Raw genomic sequence first — 23,561 nt, forward strand, 5'->3', positions numbered from 1 at the left:
TATTAAAATATGTGCAGTACTTACCCGTTTTCGAGCTGCATCTTCTTCCGTCGCTTCCGGGTATGGGCTTCGGGAATGGGCGTTCCTTCTTGATTGACAGTCTTCCGAGAGGCTTCCGACGGTCGCATCCATCGCGTCACGATTTTCCGAAAGAAGCCGACCGTCGGTGCGCAGGCGCAGTATAGAGCCGCACCGACGTTCGGCTTCTTTCGGCTACGAGTGACGCCATGGATGCGACCGTCGGAAGCCTCTCGGAAGAATGTCAATCAAGAAGGAACGCCCGCTCCCGAAGACCCATACCCGGAAGCGACGGAAGAAGATGCAGCTCGAAAACGGGTAAGTACAGCTCATATTTTAATACAAATAGCCGATTCCCCTAGACCGAACGAGCAGGAATCTAGGGGAAGAAATTTTTTTTTTTTAGAAATGGGTGAACTCCCGCTTTAAGGAGGCCTGCCCCCTGCCAATCCAGGTCGGGGATTGGTCAGGGCTCCTTAGAACACCCCAGACACCTCCACCTCTCTTCCCCTCTTTCCTTCTAAAATCCTCTAGAAGCAGAAGGTAGGTAACTGAAAGATGATACTATCTGTGAGTCACCAGCCTACTTTGAGCCACTCCCAGCCCACACAGATCAAAACAAACAGGCCTAGCTTACTGCTAGGCCTGATTAAATTTGCCTGCACTTACAAAAACCTACTTCTAGCATCTAACTAAAGAAGAGGGTGCTACACTCACCCCCCACCCGAAACCAGCTGGTCCCTTAGCTAGGAACATTTTGAAAAAAGGGCATCCCATAAAATAAGTTGGAAGGGGAAAAGGGAAATGACTTGGATGGGGAACTGTACAAACAATTTACGTACAAAAATATAAATATATATCTCTAATTTACATCTGTACAGGCATAACCCACTTTTAAATACACAATGGGGTTTATTTACTACAGCTAGAAAATCATGAATTTTGTTGTGGGCAGAGTATCTTTCTTGATGGAAATATGCTCTGACCTTAATGTATATACTGTTAGTTGCAGGGATCTGTAGTTAGTCATACTGTACAGTATGAATAAGGCACTCCTAACTACAAATCCCTGCAGCTAACAGTATATACATTAAGGCCAGAACATCTCTCCATCAAGAAAGATAATTCGCTCGCAACAAAATTCTTGACTTCAGCCAGAGGGTGGGGATGGAAAGCTATCCCATCCCGGAAAGGTCCTATGAGAAGACCAAAAAAATAGTACATCCTACGCTCAGGCCTAACTGTACACTATACATTATTTCTGTTGGGAGGTGGTTAGCATTGTGCCAACAGAAATATAAAGCAAAAACACACAAATTTTTTTCTGTATCTTGTTCTGTCAGAAGGGGTTATAACCTGCTAACAGAACAATAGGGAAGAAAAAAACATATATACAAGCGTGAATGGTCCTCTTCTGGTATTCCTAATGGGAGGGGCCCCTCCCTAAACAGACAGGTGTCTAGAAGAAATTAGTTCCAAGGACAGACCTTACTCTCAGTGTCTCAGGGTAGCAAGCTAAACTGTTCCTGCAAAGTCAGGGAAGAAGGCACACTCTGCTACACTCCAGCAGTCCATGTGGAACACTCTTGTTCCCCTACAGTCTCTCAGGCGTAAAAGTATGGGTCAGGCAGTCTCCTCCTAACTCCCCCTTCCTCCCAGACAGCAACCAAGTGGCTTTTGGTAGGCCGACCTGCCTTCACAATGAGCACCGGTTTTGTATATAGCAAGCCCTAGATAGCACGGTCCAGGCATCACTCTCCGGCACCTGCAGAGGCTTGGGGTCATGCAAGAAGTCCCAGATCATGTCATACTCTCACTCTCCCCATGAGCTCTTGATGATGTCAATGACCTAGGAGGGACAAAGGGGTAGTCCAGGCCCCACTCCAAGGCAACCCTCCTCTGTACCTCCCACTGGATTTGGGAAAACTGGGGCAGCTCCTTAGGTTTCCCTTTTACCGGCGAGATGCAGGTATCCAGAGATCTCAAAACCCACTGGCGATAAGTGGGTGCCCTGGTCTGGGTGGTGGATGGCCTGTGGCCTGCTGCTGAAAAGCTGACTGCTATGTATGGGGGTTCCTACGGCTTCCTCTGGTTCCAGAACCAGCTCTGGTCCATCTCTTGCTTCTGATTGAATCTGCAAGGGGTGAGATCTTCCCGTCTCCCATTCCTCCTCATCTGAACTCTCATCATGGGATGACCACCCCGCCAGCCTCTCCATAGATCCAAACTCCGCCAGTAGTCTCGGGGAACCCCAATCTATTGTCCTGCCATCACACTCCCGGTCCAGCTTGCCTCAGGGCGCACCCTCCTTCAGCACTGGCTTCTTCTGGACCGGGATAGCAACAGACATAGACGCAGCTGGCATTTTAAGGACATCTAGCTCCTGCATGGCAGTACTCACAGTTGTTGAGTCCCTGACCAGGTTGCAGGCCATGACAGTCTATTCTTCTCCACCTATGTCCTCTTTCTTTGTGGGGGAGTCACCAGGCCGCAACTCCACTCCGCCTTTAGGGGATGTTCCAAGGCCCTTTCTGGCCTTCCGGGACTTCAGTGGCTGCAAACGGCAGAGTCCTGAGTGCAGGTCCACATTGAAGTACTGTGGTTTCTGCTGGGCAGATGCTAGCCTTGTCAGTGGTTTGCTGCAATGGCCACACCAGACCTAAGCACTGACCACCACAGTCAGTATCTGGCACTCAGGACACAGAAGACAGAGCCACTCCATCCTATCTGCCATCCACAGGGTGAATCCCCTGCGGTGCTCCAATCAAATGCCAGTGTCCACCAGTGCCCGCTCTGGCACCCATGTCAACGCTGGGAGGAAATTACTACACTCTGCCATATTCCTCTGCCTTGTGGTGTCTGCTGCTAGCAGTGAACTTTCGTTCTCCTCCAGGGTGTGGCACCGCCCCCCTCGCTTCCAGATGGGCTGGCGCCTGTGGAACTAATAGTCAGTCTCCTCCAGCACAATACTTATTTGTAGACTGTTTCTCTCTCTCCTGTACAATACTTGGTTCCTGGTACAGCTAGCACATGGTAGGTCCAACTCTGACTCTGTCAGACCTTAGCAACTGCCATTTGCAGGCAGGGACCATGGGCCCCTTTAGTGTAGCAACAAATAGGAAAGTCTTTAGTGCTAGCTGACCTTGGTGGGCTACTGGTCCCAATCAGCCCTCTTCAAGCCCTGCCAGCCCTCCTGGCTGCAGATGCCCAAATCTACTGCCCATGACATCACAGTCTCTCCTGCTGGCTCTACATCCATCTTGGACTGCATACTCCCAGTCCGCTCCAGCATGCCTCCCCAGCTCTCCCAACTGTGCCTGTCACTCACCAGTCCTCCTGGCTGCACTCGGCTGTATCCCTCCTGAAGACTTGCCCGGCAACACTAGATCCCGTTGTCTTTCTCAGTTCCTCTCTTGTGACTCCTGTTCAGATCCTTCTTTGTTTCTCAGCAAGGCTCGACTTGCACCCGAACCCCTCAGGCCCAAGGTTGACCCCCCCAGACAGGGTAGTGCCTCAAAGGCCCCGACAACTTAGTGCTCCATCTCCGGCTTCTTCCTCCTGACAGTTCCTCCCCACCCTGGCTGACCCCAGGTATTTCAGGAGGCCTGCCCCTGCCAATCCAGGTTGGGGATTGGTCAGGGCTCCTTAGACACCCCAGACAGCACCACCTCTCTTCCCCTCCTTCCTTCTACAATCTTCTAGAAGCAGAAGGGAGGTAACCGAAAGATAATGCTATCTGTGAGTCACCAGCCTACTCTGTGCCACTCCCAGCCCACACAGATCAAAACAAACAGGACTAGATTACTGCTAGGCCTCATAAAATGTACTTGCACTTACAAAAAACCTACTTATAGCACCTATCTAAAGTAGAGGGTGCTACATTTATGTGAGCATTTGATGCTTGTGAATAAAAACAAATGTCATCCAGATCAGTCGACATCATTAATTTTGGTAGAATTTTTTTTTTATTATAAGTTCACTTTTACTTGTGATCTACTTGTGATCTACTGCTGGTTGCAATCAGTTAGCAATAGATTACTATAGCAGGAATCTACTGCTTCAGGGAGAGGCTGGGCACAGAGCATCAGCAGTTCTACTCTGTACTAGGATGAAGTGTTTTGATGTGAGTTCAAAATGGCACACTGGACTCAAGTGTCTAAAGCCTTACTCCAGATTGAGCAAAAGTAAATAATTAATGTCCAGCACATTAAAAAGGGGGGGGGGGGAAGCATCTCTGGCTGCAAAACTCACCCAAACTCTGGCCCTGTCCACTACAGACTGACTTGATTACCGATACAGGATCACTCTTGTTCCAGAATGAGAAAATGACAAATGGTGAGCCCGTTGGCTTTTAACTCCAAGTGGAGTCACTCTCCTGGCTAAGCTGTCTGGCAGAATGTATTATTTACAAAAGTGGCTGAACGGAATACAAATCCTTTGACAGAGAATACAGTTCATATACAATATGTGTATTGAGCTGATTCCCTGAGTTCAGCGTTGCCAAAACTGGTAGCCAGTATTAGGAAACCTTATAGACTTACATTTCTCCAACACATTAACTGCTATAAGACAACTGTTTTTACTACGTGATATATACAATTGTTTTATCCAGGTCATAGCCAGGCTGGAAAAATCTGAATTAATCAAACACAAACTCACTAAAATAATGTAGCAAGATAATCATAAGGAAATATTTTTCCTCCAGGGATGATTGGCTGAGCATCCTGGTAACAGTGCACCATACCCATCCTGCCAAAACTCATTAATATCACTCCGTTTATCTGGCCTCTAGTGTACTGTGCGGAATCATTAGGACAATATGTGATATGGTGCTGAAACAGAAGGCTTGCTGTCTCGGCCTAGCGACAAGGAAGTATGGTCCCGGCTGAACTTTTAACAACTGATAAAGTCTCTGTTGGAATGATTCCTTTTTTACTAGGCCATCTGCGTTCAGTCAAGGATAATTCAGCTTTCTGGAGAGCCATCCATCAGAGTCAGCCAATGGTGGAAGTTTCTGTGATGCACAAAACATTACAAAAGCACTAAAGCTGGTTCATAAACTTGTTCCAAGCCAAGAGGTCAAAGCTGGTTTAGATGAACTCATGTCATTATAATATACGGAAGCTCTGAAGTCACCATTATATTTACAAAACCGGTGATCTATGCGTTGTTATCAGGACTGGCTATCATATATTTAGTTGCTTTTCAGTCTCTCTATAAACCCCAAATTCACAAATTGTCCCTTGTACTGATCCGCTTTTAATGGCTTTCTAGTAATTTTATCACCTGTTTATAGAGTGGTGCATTTGGAGAATGAAATGTCGGTCAGATTGTTTATTTTTGTATTTAGATGTTGTCTAGACTCTTTTGGTTAATAAAAATTGAGGTTATAGACTAACTCTAGACAGCAAGAAAAATAATCAGTGAACTCTTATACAGCAAGTACTGTCTGAGCCTCCATTGACACCTAAGCATTTTATCTTCCGATTCTAGAATTGCAATAAAGCTGAAGTTGAAGAATCTCATTATCCTCAATAGGCTGTTTTCAACGGAGCATAGTGTGTGTAATGCAAGATAGAATGATTGGGCGCCAGTCACTTTTTGAATGCGAACAACAGAGATTTATTGTCTCTTAACAAGAACTTGGGAAGAGAGGGTTAGGGCCTGAACACCCTTAGGCTGATGCAATAGCAACTGGCAGACTCCGAGACAGAATAGCCAGACAACTATACAGGTTGAGGGCCTTTAAGCTGGTTGCAGCGCTGTATTTGTAGAGCAGCTGCTCTGAACTTGTAGGTTGACTTCAACACAGATCTGTACACATACCAGACTTGGTATCCCCATTGTGTAGGACCTGACCTCCATCTCACAGCCTCCCGCTGTAACTTTTCTCACTGAGCTCCCAGTCTTCTCACCAGACCTTCAGATCTCAGCTGCCTGCTGGTTCCCCATAGCTCTTCCACAGCTAACCCGCTGTACACTCCAAGCGTCGCGTACGCTACCTTCTGGGTCCCTGGCTTGGCTCTCAGCTAACCCGCTGAATCCTTTTCAAGTGTATTCCATGCTCACCCGCTGGGTCCCTGACTTAAACGCTGAAGCTCTCCCAATTTGATCACCCTCCCCGGCTACTGAAAAAGGCTGCTCTGGTACTTCTTCAGACTTCACAAACCTGGCCTCTGATAACAGAAGTAGTTGTCCCTTACTGGTGATGGTGTCCCCTTTATCTCTGACCTTTTTTTCTCACTTTCCCCCAGTTAACAGGAGTGGTTGTCCCATGTGGCAACTGCTTCTCCTTCACCTTTGGCAACAATTAGTTCACTGCCCGGCTAAACCTTTGCAATGATCAGGCTCCCCTCTGGCTTAGCCTCAGTCTACACACGTGGCTAGGCCTCAGGCTTAGGCCTAACCTTTAGATGCTGCTTCACATACAACCCCCAGGCCTCAACCTGGGGCTAAAAGAACACTGATCACCTGACTCAAATCCCCTTAAAAAGACTCGCCACCTATACTTAGCCACAAATATGATTGGCTGAGAAATTATGCCTATTTACAACTTGAACTCACTGTGGTCTTGTCATTCTAATGCCAAAGGCAGCAGTGTCACCTATTGACAGAAGAGAGAAATGCACCATATTCAGGCTTAGGGCAGAAAGTCAGTGGATACATTTCCTAATTAGCCAGGTTATTTACCACCTAGCATATCTAAATTTGTTAGCAACCCTGCCTAATTCCAGGGTGCTACATCCTCCCCCTGCCAAGGGAACCTACGTCTCAGAATTTGCAGAAAAAAATTACTCTTAAGCCTAATGTCGCGTACACATGGTCGGAATTTCCAAAAACAAATGTTCGATGTGAGCTTGTTGTCGGGAAAATCCGACCGTGTGTATGCTCCATCGGACATTTGCTGTCGGAATTTCCAACAACAAAAATTTGAGAGCTGGTTCTCAAATTTTCCGACAACAAAAGTTGTTGTCGGAAATTCCGACTGTGTGCACACAATTCGGCGCACAAAAATTCTACGCATGCTCGAAATCAATTTGACCCATGCTCGGAATCATTGAACTTCATTTTTCTCGGCTTGTTGTAGTGTTGTACGTCACCGCGTTCTTGACGTTCAGAATTTCTGACAACAATTGTGTGACCATGTGTATGCAAGACAAGTTTGAGCCAACATCCGTCTGAAATGTATCCACAGCTTTGTTGTCGGAGTGTCCGATCGTCTGTATGCGGCATTAGAGTGGATATCCTGGCAAAATCTGGGATAGGTGGGGTAATAGTGAAGGACAAACAATACACATGGTGTACCACATGTAGTAGGTAAAAAAAAAGAGAATTGCACCATATTCAGGCTTAGGGCAGAAAGTTTGTGGATACAAGTACTAATTAGCCAGGTTAATTACCAACTAGCATAACTAAATTTGTTAGCAACCCTGCCTAATCCCGGGGTGCTACATGAGATTTTAATACCTTGAAAAATATTTAATTCCTTTATATAATTGCTTCACCTGTAATACAATAATTTGGGAAGCTGTCAGCTGAATGGCACATATAACCTCAGCCATAGCCTGATGGGGCAAAACGGTAAAAAACAAACACATTTATTAGTGACTAAGACTCATCATCTGATCACAGTTTTCCTACTTCTTCCAAAACATGACACATCTACTACTCAACATTAATTTTATTTCTCTGTGCAGAAATTAGCCAAGTAATAAGATAACAAAAAAAAAAAAAAACCTTGCTCTGGAGTTAAGTAAAAAACTATGAAACAGCAACATATTTAGAGATGCAATTAAAAGGGATCATCTCTCCATTAACGGATTAAGCCTTTGGGACAGATTGGCTGCCTAACTGGGATAGTTAGTAAATCACTAAAAGTGCAGGTCGTAACATATGAGGAGACAATATCTGCCTGTTTTATTAAATACTTTTCCAGAAACATTCTTTAAAGCTGAACTACAGGCAAACGGCTAAATACACAAATGTAATACATACACTATATTACCAAAAGTATTGGGACGCCTGCCTTTACACGCACATGAACTTTAATGGAATTCCAGTCTTAGTCCGTAGGGTTCATTAATGAATTGACCCACCCTTTGCGGCTATCACAGATTCAACTCTTCTGGGAAGGCTGTCCACAAGGTTAAGGAGTGTGGAACTAAGGGGCCAAGCCAAACCCCTGAAAAACAACCCCACATCATAATCCCACTGGAACTAAGGGGCCAAGCCCAACCCCTAAAAAACAACCCCACATCATAATCCCACTGGAACTAAGGGGCCAAGCCCATCCCCTGAAAAACAACCCCACATCATAATCCCAATGGAACTAAGGGGCCAAGCCCAACCGTTGAAAATCAACCCCATATCATAATCCCAATGGAACTAAGGGGCCAAGCCCAACCTCTGAAAAACAACCCCACATCATAATCCCAATGGAACTAAGGGGCAAATCCCAACCGTTGAAAAACAACCCCACATCATAATCCCAATGGAACTAAGGGGCCAAGCCCAACCGTTGAAAAAAAAACCCATATCATAATCCCACTGGAACTAAGGGGCCAAGCCCAACCCCTGAAAAACAACCCCACATCATAATCCCACTGGAACTAAGGGGCCAAGCCCAACCTCTGAAAAACAACCCCACATCATAATCCCAATGAAACTAAGGGGCCAAGCCCAACCCCTGAAAAAAAACCCACATCATAATCCCAATGGAACTAAGGGGCCAAGCCCAACCGTTGAAAATCAACCCCATATCATAATCCCAATGGAACTAAGGGGCCAAGCCCAACACCTGAAAACCAACCCCACATCATAATCCCCTCGCCACCAAATGATTTGGACCCGTTCACAAAACAAGGTCTATAAAGACATGGATGAGTGAGTTTGGGGTGGAGGAATTTTACTGACCTGCATAGAGTCCTGACCTCAACCCAATAAAACACCTTTGGGATGGATTAGAAGTTGCCATCCCCTATTTTTACATTCCCCATAGTTCCACCACCACTATTGGCCGCCAGCTATAATACGTATGTAATAAAGACGCAAGGTTTCAGTGCCATTAACCCACGTTCTCAAGAAATAAAAACATGACTGATGCTTCTTATTCCTTCCAAAACAAGAAAAAAAAAATTAACCCACATTCATTAAGGTGAAAAAGCTATTGCTAAATGCTGCTAGATTGTAAGCTCTAAGGCCCCTTTCACACGGACGGATATAATGGTGCTTTTAGCTGCGGATTTTCTAGTTTTCTACCGCAGCTAAAAGCACACAATGCTTTCCTATGGCCCCATTCACACACAATGTTTAGCTGCGATTTCGTTGCATGCAGTTTGGTGTGAATAGAAAAAATAGAATTGAATGCGTCCAGGTGCGATTTAGCGCAGCTATATGCACTTAAACGCATGTAATCGCAGTCTTTTGTGTCAACTGCGGATAGCAGCGTGAGAAAAAAAGAAAGAACAGGAAGCACATCATAATCAAAAAAATAAAAAGGGTTGCTATGGAAATGACTACCGCAGGTAAACGCGGCCGCATGTAACCGCACGTAATCGCAATGTACAAATGCAGCTAATCGCAGTGCCCAGAGCCTTGAATTTCACTGAAAATGTACATGCTTTTAATTGCGGCAAAACTGCCGTCCGTCTGAAAGGGGCCTAACGAGCAGGGCCCTCTGATCCCTCCTGTATTAATTTGTATTGTGACTTACTGTCTTCCCTGATGTAAAGCGCTGCGCAAACTGTTGGCTCTATATAAATCCTGTATGATAATAATAATAATTAGAAGACAAATCTTTCTATGAGGAACAGGTTGGATTGGGTTTTTCTCTATTTATATATTTGCACAATTCTATAAAATAGTTTTGTGAGAATGAAGTCACACAAACGCATTTCTCTGTTTTTCTTTGAGCTATCAGTACATTCTTTTCTGAGTAATTCATTTCTGAATCCTGCATCAGCAAGACACTGTATTCTCTTTGTTTCAGCTGCTGACTCAAAGATAACATTCATATTTCACGATACCCAAGCTACTTTGGCTGACAAAAAAATGTTCTTTCCATTTTGAGGTTTGCTTGACGTAGTATTTAAAAGATATTAATGCAGTGATCACCCCAAGCTGAATAACAAAAAAACAAAAAAAAAACACATCTGATTTTGAATGGAGTCTTTCAGGCTTGGTTCACACCGGGGCGACTTGTCAGGCGACTTAGTTGCCTGACAAGTCATGCTTCATTCAGTGCAATGGAACCGCTCTAATCGGAACGACTCAAGTCGCTCCGACTTAGAAAAAGGTTCCTATACTACTTGGGGGCGACTTCAGAGCGGCCTGCATTGACTTCTATTAAAGAAGTTGTTTGCAAGCTGCGCTGAAGTTTTATAGAATATTAATTTGCAGAGGGGATCAAACACCACTAAAAGAAAGCTCTATTTGTGGGGGAAAAGGGATGTCAATTTTGTTTGGGTGCAATGTCGCACAACCGCGCAATTGTGAGTTAAAGCGACGCAGTGCCAAATCGCAAAAAGTGCTCTGGTCAGGAAGGGGGGTAAACCCTTCCGGGCTGAAGTGGTTAATATAATTATGATTTTATTTTTGGGAAAGGGAGATCAATTAGTGTTAGACTCCTTTAAAAACCACTTCCAGACCTTAGGTGTTTTTCAGATTTGGTGTTTGCAAGACTAAAAAAAATTACTAGAAAATTACTTAAAACCCCCAAACATTATATATTTATTTTTTTCTAACACCCTAGAGAATAAAATAGTGGTCATTGCAATACTTTTTGTCACACCGTATTTGCGCAGCGGTCTTACAAGCGCACTTTTTTTGGAAAAAATTCACTTTTTTGAATTCAAAAATAAGACAACAATACATTTTGCCCAATTTTTTTATATATTGTGAAAGATAATGTTACGCCGAGTAAAATGATACCCAACATGTCACGCTTAAAAATTGCGCCCGCTCGTGGCATGGCGTCAAACTTTTACCCTTAAAAATCTCGATAGGCGATGTTTAAAAAATTCTAGAGATTGCATTTTTTGAGCTACAGAGTAGGCCTAGGGCTAGAATTATTGCTCTAACGATCGCGGCGTTACCTCACTTGTGTGATTTGAACACTGTTTTCATATGCGGGCGCTACTCACGTATGCGTTCGCTTCTGCGCGCAAGCTCGTCGGGACGGGGTGATTTAAAAATTTTTTTTTTTTGTTTTCTTATTTATTTTTATTTATTTTATTACTTTTTACACTGAAAAAAAAAATGTATCACTTTTATTCCTATTATAAGGAATGTAAACATCCCTTGTAATAGAAAAAAGCATGACAGGTCCTCTTAAATATGAGATCTGGGGTCAAAAAGACCTCAGATCTCATATTTTGGCTTAAATGCAAAAAAAAAAAAAAAAAAATTGGAAATGTCATTTTTTCAAATGACAAAAAAAAAAAATTGTCTCTTTAAGAGGCTGGGCGGGACTGACGTTTTGACGTCACTTCCGCCCAGCAGAGCTATGGGGACGGGCGAAGGAGATTTTTCCTTCAGTCTCGTCCCCGCTCAGCTGCCGAACGGTCCCGATCGCCTCCGCCGCTACCGACGGCTCCGGTAAGCGGCGGAGGGCGCGGGAGAGCGGCGGGAGGGAGGGGGCCCCTCTCCCGCCACCGATAACGGCGATCTCGCGGCGAATCCGCCGCGGAGACCGCCGTTATCGTTTACCAGACCGCGCACACTAAATATTGATACCTCGGTTGTGGCAGCAGCTGCTGCCGTTACCGAGATATCAATCTTTAAAAAATGGACGTACATCGTCGTGCACAGGTCTGGAAGTGGTTAACATGGGGCATGAATTTGAGGTTTATAGTAAAGTCAGTGAATGGCATGACACACCATAAATGTATGTTATATTTAGATAAAACACAGCAAAAAATGGTTAACAAAGACAAAAGTAACTGAGCTGAGCACCACCTTGTACCATGCTATGATATCACCACGGGAATGAAATAATAATAAAAAAAACAATGTTCTGTACAATGACAAGATACATCTGCTCTGTGTGCTTCCATACCGTCTCTCTGCAGTCTGTCTGTCCTGCTGCTCACATTCTTCAGGGAAGGAGCGCTGTAAACTCCGATGTATACTGTATGATACTAGTATGTGTCAGGTTTGGAGCAGGAATTATACAGCACATAATTGAGGTTCTTCATAACAAACATTTGAGGAATTCCAGCTGCTGTGTGAAGAAGTATAAAGGAATAGGAATTTGCTACTGATGTGTTATTTCAGATTAACTAGATGACATAAACAATAAACATAAGGAACTGTGGGTTATTATTGGGAAATCCAATATTGAAAAACTCTTATGCCGCGTACACACGGTCGGAATTTCCGACAACAAATGTTCGATGTGAGCTTGTTGTCGGAAAATCCGACTGTGTGTAGGCTCCATCGGACATTTGCTTTCCGACAACAAATGTTTGAGAGCTGGTTCTCAAATCTTCCGACAACAAAAGGTCTTGTTGGAAATGCCGATCGTCTGTAGCCAATTCCAACGCACAGAAATCCTACGCTTGCTCGGAATCATTTTGACGCATGCTCGGAATCATTGAACTTAATTTTTCTCAGCTCATCGTAGCGTTGTACGTCACCGTGTTCTTGACGTTTGGAATTTCCGACAACATTTGTGTGACCGTGTGTATGCAACACAAGTTTGAGCCAACATTTTGTCGGAAAAAAATCCATGGTTTTGTTATCGGACTGTCCGATCGTGTGTACGCGGCATTAGGCTTCATGTACACTGAAGCTCAAAAACTGCAGTTTTTGGGAGTTTGGAGCGTTTATTTAACAGCCCATAAACTCCCCTCTATCCTATCCTATGTGTCCATGCATGCACCAGTGGAGTTTATGGGCTGTTGTCTGAACACGATTTTATGAGCTTTTTTTCTGACCACAAAAAACGCTTAAAAACGTTAAACGTCAATAAACGCTGATAAACGTTGATAAACTCTCAAAAAAGTGTCTCAACAGCATTTTTTAAGGTTTTTGATCCATTGTGAGGGGTGTATAATAATAAGGGTGCGCTAATAGTAGGTGATAAACAAATTCCAAATTCTAGCTTGAAACAATATGTTAACTATAAGGTCAACATGAACAATACAATAGTGATTTAAAGTGCAAGTGCTTATATGATAACAACATCAAAAAAAAAAGTGCAAACAGGTCCAAAAAATGCAGCAATGGTCACTAAATGATAAGCAATTGGTAAGTCCATGCATCAAATGGTTAACTTTAGAGTAGACACCATCACCACGGAACAGATATCAAACTGGCAACACCCGGTGAGAGGTAGAGATAAGTGCCTACTTACCAGACCATCATGACCCTTCGTCTTAAAAAAAGGATCATGTGGAGTTTTAGTAAACTTGGTGGCCTAAGGTCTGTACTGGTACCTGGATGGGACTGGCCAGGAATGGACTCCAACAGAAGAAATTACCATGGACAAAATGAAGAAAAACGAGCCATAGTGAATTTCCGCGATTTATTGTAAAACAGATTAAAAACAAAAGCCAAACGTCGTTTACGTTTTTCCGGCGTAAAGTTACCCCTGCTATATGAGGCGTATCCTATGTTAAGTATGGACGTCGTTCCCGCCTCGAATTTTGAAAATTTTACGTCGTTTGTGTAAGTTGTTCGCGAATAGGGCTGTACGTAAGTTACGTTCTCATCGAAAAGCAATGACGATTTGCCATGTAATTTCAAGCATGCGCACTGGGATTCTGTCAAATACGTGGGGTCACACAAAATTTTAATAAAACACGCCCACATGATCCACATTTGAATTAGACGGGTGGACGCCGCCGTAACTTAGGGCGCAAGTTCTTTATGAATACGGAACTTTCGCCCTATGTTACGGCGGCGTAACGTATCTGAGATAAGTTACGCCCGTGGATAGATACACCATTGTATCTGAATCCAGGCCACTGTACCTAAAGAGGAGCTCAGTCAATAAAGAATGGAAAAAAAATTTTAAGCAGACTTTGGTACCTGCCTATCCCTAAAATTTCTGAACTATGCCTGCCTATATATGTAGCACCCCTTAGCTGGGATTCATGGCCAAGTCCCAAGACAGTGGCCTGCAGTGAAGTCTTTGCCAAATATGTATGATGGGCAATGCAGGGACCGGGTTGTTAAGCCAGTTCCTGGTCCAGGAGCCCACTCAGCTTTGCAGGGATGGAATGACATAGCCCAACGCCATGCAACCAACTCTTTTTCACTTATAGGTCTCAGCACATCTTTGTCCATTAGGCCTGATCAGACAAACACTTGTTGGAAGAACAACAGCAATCTGCGTACATACAGAGACTGTGTACATGCATTATATTTAGCTATTCAGTAGGTGATGCTGTAGTATGATAGTGTGTTACCTATGGTAAGGTATTGAGGGTAAATACCATCCTTATTGTGTTATATGCACTTGTTTGTGTTCTCTTCCTGTTTTGTGATAAAAGGCATGTAATGTATTTCTCCATGAAAGTAAAGGTGTTCTGCTGCATACAACAAGCTTCCAACGAATAATGATTTCAATACTCAGCTAATACACTTGCCTTCACATTCAACTTGCGAGGCCTCGCTTTACTAGAGGTTACAGATCTGGTTCACAGGCGAGCTCTGTCTGAAGACCACTTAATGATAGCCCAGACATCCTAGCAAGTACATCTGGGGAACCTGTCTGAACACTCCAACGTTAGAGCTGCTGACTCCAGATCATAATTCATCCCCGCCTGAGCCGGCTGCTAATACTCTCCCAGGTATTGACTGTGTTCTCGGCATGCTGAGGCTTACTTAATTGTGTGACACAATGATGAGGCATTCCTTATCTTTTAACTTCTTTACTGGTGGTGAAATTGAGTTACTATGTGAACAAACTTGGTTTTAAGATAACAGTTCCATAGCAGTGCAACATACGCAAGTGGAAGATGACAAGCTCCAAATTTTTGGTTACAGTTCTAGAATTGTAAGAAAACAAACCCATGTAACTATTCAGCAGTCGAGTGCCAAAGGAGGGGTGCCGTCTGCCATGGTGCTTACGTGTGAAGTAGGCAATGGTGCAACACTAGCTCTTCCATACTGTACAGTTCAAGGTCTAACAGTGCTGTAAACTGAAATCTAAAGCCCCGTACATACCACTAATTTTTTTCCGTTCAACTCAGGGGACCAATGTACTAACAATACGATGTTAGTACAGTGATCTCCCCTGCTGTGCTATTGTGTTCTGACAGGGGAACGGCCCCCTTGTAGAATGCTCCAGTCAGCGCTCTCAGCCATTGGTTGAGAGCGCTGAATAGGAGCCAGTCGACAGATCTTTTTTGGTCATGAGCCTTTCACAAAAGCCGCCTGAACATCTGGCTTCTGTCAGGCTGGCTGCCATACACAAGGGCCGAATGTTGGCCGGTTACTATTAAACAGGCCGATGTTGGCTGATATTCATCCTTTGTGTACTAGGATTTAAGAACTGTTGTCAACTTTCCCTGTGAAATACAAAACACATCCTGACCCATGTGTAATAGAGTGAAACCACTGTTCCTTCATAGATGTTACGGATCACCAGGTGAAATTAAAGGAAAGTACAAACTGAAAAAGAAAACAAATGCAGCCACCATATTTAACCACTTCCCGACTGGCACATGTACATATACATCAGCAGGTTGGCTCTCCTGCCCAAAAAGACGTACGGGTACGTCAGCTCCTTTAAGAGTCTTGACAGGCGTGCGCGCGTGCCCACTGCACTGCGTGGCCGACGGTCGCTATGACTGCCGGCCACCCTCGATCATGGGTACGAGAGACAGAAGGGGGATCTGTGTGTGTACACACAAATCCCGGTTCTGCCAGGAAAGGAGAGACAGATCGTGTGTTCCTATTAGTTAGAAACAGCGATATGTCTCCTCCTCTAGTCACTCCCATCCCCCCACAGTCAATGGTCCCAAAATAGTGTCAAAAGTGTCCGACCTGTCTGCCACAATGTCGCAGTCCCAATAAAAATTGCTGATCGCCGCCATTACTAGTAAAAAATAATTAAAAATGCCATAAATCTATCCCCTATTTTGTAGGCACTATAACTTTTGCGCAAACCGATCAATATACGCTTACTGCAATTTTATTAACCAAAAATATGTAAAAAAATATATATCGGGCTAAACTAATGAAGAAATATATATATATATATATATATATATATATATATACACATATATATATATATATATATATATATATATATATATATATATATATATATTAAATTTAGAGATATTTATTATAGCAAAAACATAAAAATATAGTCAAAATTGTTGCCCTTTTTCAGTTTATAGCGTTAAAAATAAAAACCGGAGAGGTGATCAAATACCACCAAAAGAAAGCTCCATTTGTGGGGTAAAAAGGACATCAATTTTGTTTGGGTACAGCTTCGCAGGTCCGCGCAATTGTCAGTTAAAGCGACGCAGTGCCATTTAAAAAAAATGGCCTAGTGGTTAAGGACTAGTGGGCTGCAAAATATTAAATTTTTGTGCTTATGGAAAACTAACCCCCTCCCCCAATAAAAAAAAAAAACCTTTGAATTAGTTAAAGTGGGGTGAGATGGGATTGGCTTTATTTTGGAGATTATCTTTAAATGAAGGAATTCACCAAGAATGCTATAATGGAAAAAAAATTCTAGCCGCAAGTTTAATTTTAAATGCGCAATAAATACAAATTCAAAGTAATAGTTTTTTAGTGACCCACATATTTAAGTCTCCTGGGGTCATAGTAGTGGATGCTCACTTGGCTATTGCCTTTCTTTACTGGTCATTGCACATCACTTAGAAAGATATGCCAAGACCGTTTATAGAAGAATGGATAAAGAGGTTATAATTAACTATAAGACATATTGATCTACGGCTCAGGTCAGAAGTATCTGGAACAATCAACATTTGAACCTCTAGGAGTGTATAGTGATTCGTTACACCATTACTGTTTGAGTTAAGTGTCTTTAGCGCTGGAGAAATTCCTCGCACTTTAGAAGAAGATATGCATATGGTGCTTTTCTGCGGTGGAGTGGATCATTAGATCACATTGTTTAAACTATGTAAAGACGAAAATGCCAATAAATTTCTAAAGTGGTTTTTATATAACTAGTGACTAGTCCTGAAAGTCTCTGAAGTTCTTCCTATTATAACTAAATAACTTGTCATTCCTCAGTCGTTTAAGAAAACCACAGAGTTGATGGATGTCCCTAGGAAAGAACAAATGAATTATATTTACTGCAACTTATTCAGGGAACCGATCATAAAGAAAACCGATACTAATGGCAATATGTAAGTTTCCTGGTTTTCGTGTTGACTCTGCACCCTTAGGCCCCGTACACACGAGAGGATTATCCGCTGGAAACGCTCCTCCGGACCGTTCCAGCAGATAAATCCTCTGGAGGATTTTGATCTGATGGATGTACTAATCATCAGATCGAAATCCGCGCGGAATCCATCCGCGGTGACGTGTCGCGCCGTCGCCGCGATGATGACGCGGCGACGTGCGCGATGCTGGAAGATAAAGACTTCCACGCATGCGTCGAATCATTACGACGCATGCGAGGGAGAGGAGCGGACGGATTGATCCGGTGAGTCTGTACAGGATTCCAGCGGATAGATTTCTTAGCATGCTAAGAAATTTTTATCCGCTGGAAATCCGTCGGCTGGAATTTTTTCCGCCGATAAATGTCCGCTCGGACGTACACACCACCGGATCTATCCGCTGGAACTGATCTGCGGATAAATCCCAGCGGATAGATCCGGTCGTGTGTACGAGGCCTCAAAGCCTACATTTACCTAAAATATATATATAGATATCGATATCTATATATTTTTTTAAACCAGCCAAAAGGACAATACAGTGGAACCTCGGATTGCGAGTAACACGGTTAACGAGCGTTTTACGATACAAGCACTGTATTTTGAAAAATCCTAACTTGGTTTGCGAGTGTAGTCTTACAAAACGAGCAGGATTCAGGCCAAAGCGGTGTGCAGTACCGCGTTTGGCCTGAGGTGGGGGGGCCGGAGCTGAGCGGAGCCGAACAGCGCCGATTGTAGCCATTCTGAGCCGTTCCGAAATGCTTGGAAAGATTTGGAAATACGTTCTCGAGCCATTCCGAGGTTTGCCGAGGTCAGCCGAGCTGTCCTCGGGCCTTTCCTGGCTGTTTCCGAGGCTCTCCGGTGCCCCCCACATCTGGCCACATGCGGTATTGAATGCCATTGAAGTCAATGCCGAACCAATTATTTTCGTTTCCATTGACTTCAATGGGGAAACTCGCTTTGATATGCGAGTACTTTGGATTATGAGCATTCTCCTGGAACGGATTATGCTTGTAATCTGAGGTTCCACTGTATTTACTTTGAAATGTGTCTCTTGTGTGGCTGTGTCCTCCTTTCATAGAAATTGTCCTCTTTTGATGCCCCCCACCGGAGCAGCAGGGACAATTGCAACTAACGTTCTCCATCAAAAATTCCGACCGTGTGTACGGGGCTTAAGAAATTACTTATACAGGTGCATCTCATAACATTTTTATATCTTTAAAAAGTTAATTTATTTCAGTAATTTAGTTCAAAAAGTGAAACTCAATAAATAGTATTTTATTTATAGATTCATTATACACAGAGTGATATATTTCAAGCATTTCTTTCTTTTCATTTTGATAGTTATGTTTCACAGCTAGTGAAAACCCCAAATTCAGTATCTAAGAAAATTAGAATATTACATAAGACCAGCCCTCAAAATTTCCACTCGCCTACTAGCATTTGGCGAGTGGATTTAAGCTGGGGGCGAGTGATGACAGGGCTGCATGACCAATCTCCCTCCAATCTGTGCCTACACTCAGAGTCCCGATGAGATTGGCGGCCGAAGAGGAAAGGTACATGCTCGGGAAAAATAGTCTGTTGAGCCGCGCACAGGCAGAGCAGTACACAGGTGCTCTCCTTACAATTCTCATTAAGCCATGGGACCCAACAGTATGACCTCTCTGAGCCTGCCCCCCTCCCCCGGGCCCCGACCAATGTAGCTGGAGAGCAGAAAGTAATGAGTGAGGTGGGGGATTGCAAAAATTACCACTCCGGTGCAGCGCTCACTGAAAGTTGCCCTGACATGAGAGCAGCAGCCTTCTAGTTTGTGCAGTTTTCTTCTCCTTGTGCTCTATGTAAGTTTAGCCTGAGCACTGTGAACAGACTGGTCTCAATGTGTGCTGTGCGCTGTAAGTGTGCGCTGTGCTATGGTGTCAATGGCTGTGCAGTTGTGTGGATCTCAGCGCTGGATTGTACTCCCTCCCGCTGTGCTGCAGCTCCTCTCCTCTCTGCCAGCCTGAATAAAAGGGGGAAGTGGGGACATGCAAGCGTGGAGCCGCACACACAGGCTCCTGATGATGAGAAGAATGGGAGAGAGAGAGAGGATGGATGGGAGTTGCAGAGGAGACAGCAAGAGAATGGGGAAGAGACCCAGTTCTAGTGCCCTGTCCCTCTGGTCTGCCCCCAGTGCCCTGTCCCTCTGATCTGCCCCCAGTGCCCTGTCCCTCTGATCTGCCCCCAGTGCCCTGTCCCTCTGGTCTGCCCCCAGTGCCCTGTCCCATTTTGTTAAAGTTGTTGTTGGTAATATTTCATTTTGTTACTTGATTCTGCATAAAACATTGTTATTCCATGAGATAATCTACGAGGGCGTGTTTACAGGTGCAATTAGGCGCAGGGCAGTGTATAAATTAGGTGGGGCAACTGGTGGCGAGTAACTCTTGAGGCCTGGCTAGTGGCTCAGGACTTGAAATTTTGAGCCCTGCATAAGACCATTAAAAAATAAGGATTTTTAATACAGAAATATTGGCTTACTGAAAAGTATGTCCATGTACAGTACAGTATGCACTCAGTACTTGGTCAGGCTCCTTTTCCATTATTTACTTTATCAATGCGGCGTGGCATGGAGGCGATCAGCCTGTGGCACTGCTGAGGTGTTATGGAAGCCCAGGTTGCTTTTATAGCGGCCTTCAGCTCATCTGCATTGTTGGGTCTGGTGTCTCTGATCTTCCTTCTGACAATACCCCACAGATTCTCTATGGGGTTTAGGTCAGGTGAGTTTGCTGGCCAATCAAGCACAGTGATACCATAATCATTAAACCAGGTATTGGCAGTGTGGGCAGGTGCCAATATCTGCTGGAAAATGAAATCGGCATCTCCATAAAGCTGGTCAGCAGAGGGAAGCATGACGTGCTCTAGAATTTCCTGCTAGAGGGCGGCGTTGACTTTGGACTTGATAAAACACAGTGGACCAACACCAGCAGATGACACGGCTCCCCAAACCACTAACTAAGGTAATATTTTTTGTGGCTTGTCTTTCTTAAAGGTATCTTCTTCATAAAAAACAGGCAAGAGGAACACGTGTTTGTTAACCCAGAAAACCCCTTCATTCTATAGGGCTATAACACTCTTCTAGGAAGACGTTCCACAAGATTTTGGATAGTTCTGTGTGAATTTGTGCCCATTCAGAGAGCATTTGTGAGGTCAGGTACTCGGGATGGATGAGATTCTGAGAAGATATAGATTGCAATCAGCATTCCGATTCATCCTAAAGTTGTTCAATGGTGTTGAGGTTAGGGCTCTGTGCGGGCCACTCGATTTCACACTCAACAAATCATGTCTTTATGGAGTTGGTTTTGTGCATATGGGCACAGTAGAAACAGAAAAGGGCCTCCTCCAAACAGTTGCCACTTGTCCTGCTATGCTATTTAGCTGATGTCACAATCACCTGCTATAGTTGAATTCCCAACCCACAGTTGAATGTAACAAAAGGGTGGGGACACTGGTGACATCATTGACCTAATCTGGCCGCATTGCCATATTTGGTCATTTCCATGGCTGCAGGCTGATTAGCAAGCTAAATGTTGTCTGGTTTATTCTTTTTAAATCTACTTTAACCTCCCTGGCGGTATGATTATTTCAGATTTTAGGTGCTGAAAGCGGTACCATTATTTGCAAGGAAATTTGGCGTTTTATACTGTAGGCCTGTAATTCTTAGGAATAGCTCACTTAAAGTGGAGGTTCACCCTAAAAACTAATTTTTAACATTAGACTAAGCATACTAAGGACATTTACTTTCGACAGTTTTTTTTTATTTTATTTTTTATCCGTACATACCTTTATATTCTGATTTGGTCCAGGGCTTCCGCGTTCTGATGACTCCAGGACTGGTCGTTCCTATCCCTGCCTCAGGGTTCTGATGACTGCGGGACTGGGCGTTCCTATCCTTCCGTTCGATGATTGACGGCTTGTGAAACAGGTGACCTGTCGCACAACGCACGTCACCAGATTTCCGGAGATAGCCGAGCTGCGAGTCCGCACTATACGGCGCCTGCGCCCGCCGTGTAGAGCTGACTACCGTTATCGAACGGAAGCATAGGAACGCCCAGTCCCGCAGTCATCGGAACCCGGAAGCCCTGGACAAAAACAGAATATAAAGGAATGTACGGAGAAAAAAAAAATGACCTGCCGAAAGTAAATGTCCTTAGTATGCTGGCTCTGCTAGATATAATGTTAATTTTTTTTTTTTTGGTGAACCCCCGCTTTTAATCTGACCAAACAAAAGTCTAGTAGGCATCCCGGGTATGACATTTTTTTAAAAACAAAATTATAAATTATAATATAATAAATAATTATAACAAATAATAATATAATTATAATAAAAATTATTCAATAATGTAATCAACTTAAAATCACTGAAATTTGCTCAGTTGCAGAATTGTCGCTGTCATTACTTTTATTTTTTTATGACGAATTTCCCCACAAATCGATATCGCACAATTCTGCAAGTGATTATAATTTATTATCGCTGTTTTCTAGCTGCTGTAAAACCACTTTTGACATAAAGGGACACTTTTGGTTGCTATGGACAATCTACAGTTTGCAGGCAGAAAGAACAGTTTTTATTTTATAAAAGAACATGCAGAACACTGGGCAGACCACTAGGGACAATGGGGGGGGGGGGGGGTGTATTTTTTACATACCGTACTGTAATCTATAAGATTACAGTATACTGTAATTAATGTGTTTGTTTACCTTTTTGAATTTGGCGCCGTTCTCCACCCCCGTGCGTCGTAACGTCGCAGGGAACGGAGATCGGCGGCACACAGAGGCACTGTGTGAATCGAGCGAGCACCCGCTCGCTCACACAGCGCGGTGGCATCGCTGGATCCAGGGACAAGGTAAGTAAACCATGCCTGTGGATTCAGCGAGGCGAGCCCGAGTCTGACTCGGGGTTACCGATCGCAGCACAGAAATTTAACCCCGAGTCAGACTCGGGAATACCGCCAGGGGGGTTAAGAGAACCTGTCATTGTACAATGTGAAGTAGGTTGTAGAGGACAAAGGTAGTGAAGATACTGTAGATACTGCTTCTACTTATTTTTTCAGTTATAACGGTTTTGGTATATTTTGAACATTAGATCACTTATAGCAGGAGTGTCAAACTCTATTTTCTTACAGGACACATCAGCATTATGGTTGCCCTCAAAGGGCCAGTTGTATCAGCACCCCACCCCCCTTACATCAGATGTCAAGAGTCCCCCCCACCATCAGAAGTCGAGCATCCCCCCCCCCCCACTATCCCTTACAACAGTGCACCCCCTTGCCTTGTGGTGCTGCCAGGAGGGCTGGACAGAGAAGTGCAGGATCTGGTGGAGAAGTCCTGTCCTCTCTGCTGCTGACTGTTGAGACCAGGTGGGGGCAGAGACGAGGGGGGTGTGAGGGCCACATGAAATGGCCTGGAGGGCCGGATTCGGCCCACTGGCCTTGTGTTCGACACCTGTGACTTATAGCAATCTCTTCCAAAATATCTATTCTTTGGGATGCTTTGACAAATAAGCAGCATGGATTGTGAGTGGGGGGAGAGAGAGGAAGGGGAGTGAGCCCTGCAGCCCTTCAATCGCCCACCAAAATTGCACGTATTTTCTTTTGAAGGTTGTTTGCTCTTTGTGTTTCTTTTTTTTTTTCAAGGTGAAATATAATGTATAATGTGTATTTCTTACTTGGATTATGAAAATGCATTTATGATATAAGAAAATAAAAATGAAGAAATGTGATATAACTGAACCTTGTAAATGCTATATATGAAAGAGAAAAATAAAAATGTATTAAAAAAAAAAAAAGCTCTATTTGCAGGGGAAAAGGTGCTAAAAAAATTGTTTGGGTGCAGTGTTGCATGGCCGTGCACTCGTCATTCGGAGTGCGACAGCGCAGAAAACTGAAGATTGGCCTGGGCAGGAAGGTCGGTGAAAATGCCCTGTATTGAAGTGGTTAACCATTTCAGCCCCGGAAGAATTTACCCCTTTCTGGCCAGAGCACTTTTTGTAATTTGGCACTGCGCCACTTTGACTGACAACTGCGCGGTCATGCGATGTTGCGCTCAGGCAGAGTTGACGTCCTTTTTTCCCCACAAATAGAGCTTTCTTTTGGTGGTATTTGATTAGCTCTGCGGTTTTTATTTTTTGCACTATAAGAAAAA

This window comes from Rana temporaria, chromosome 11, assembly GCF_905171775.1.
Source record: "Rana temporaria chromosome 11, aRanTem1.1, whole genome shotgun sequence".
NCBI classification, from domain to species: domain Eukaryota; kingdom Metazoa; phylum Chordata; class Amphibia; order Anura; family Ranidae; genus Rana; species Rana temporaria.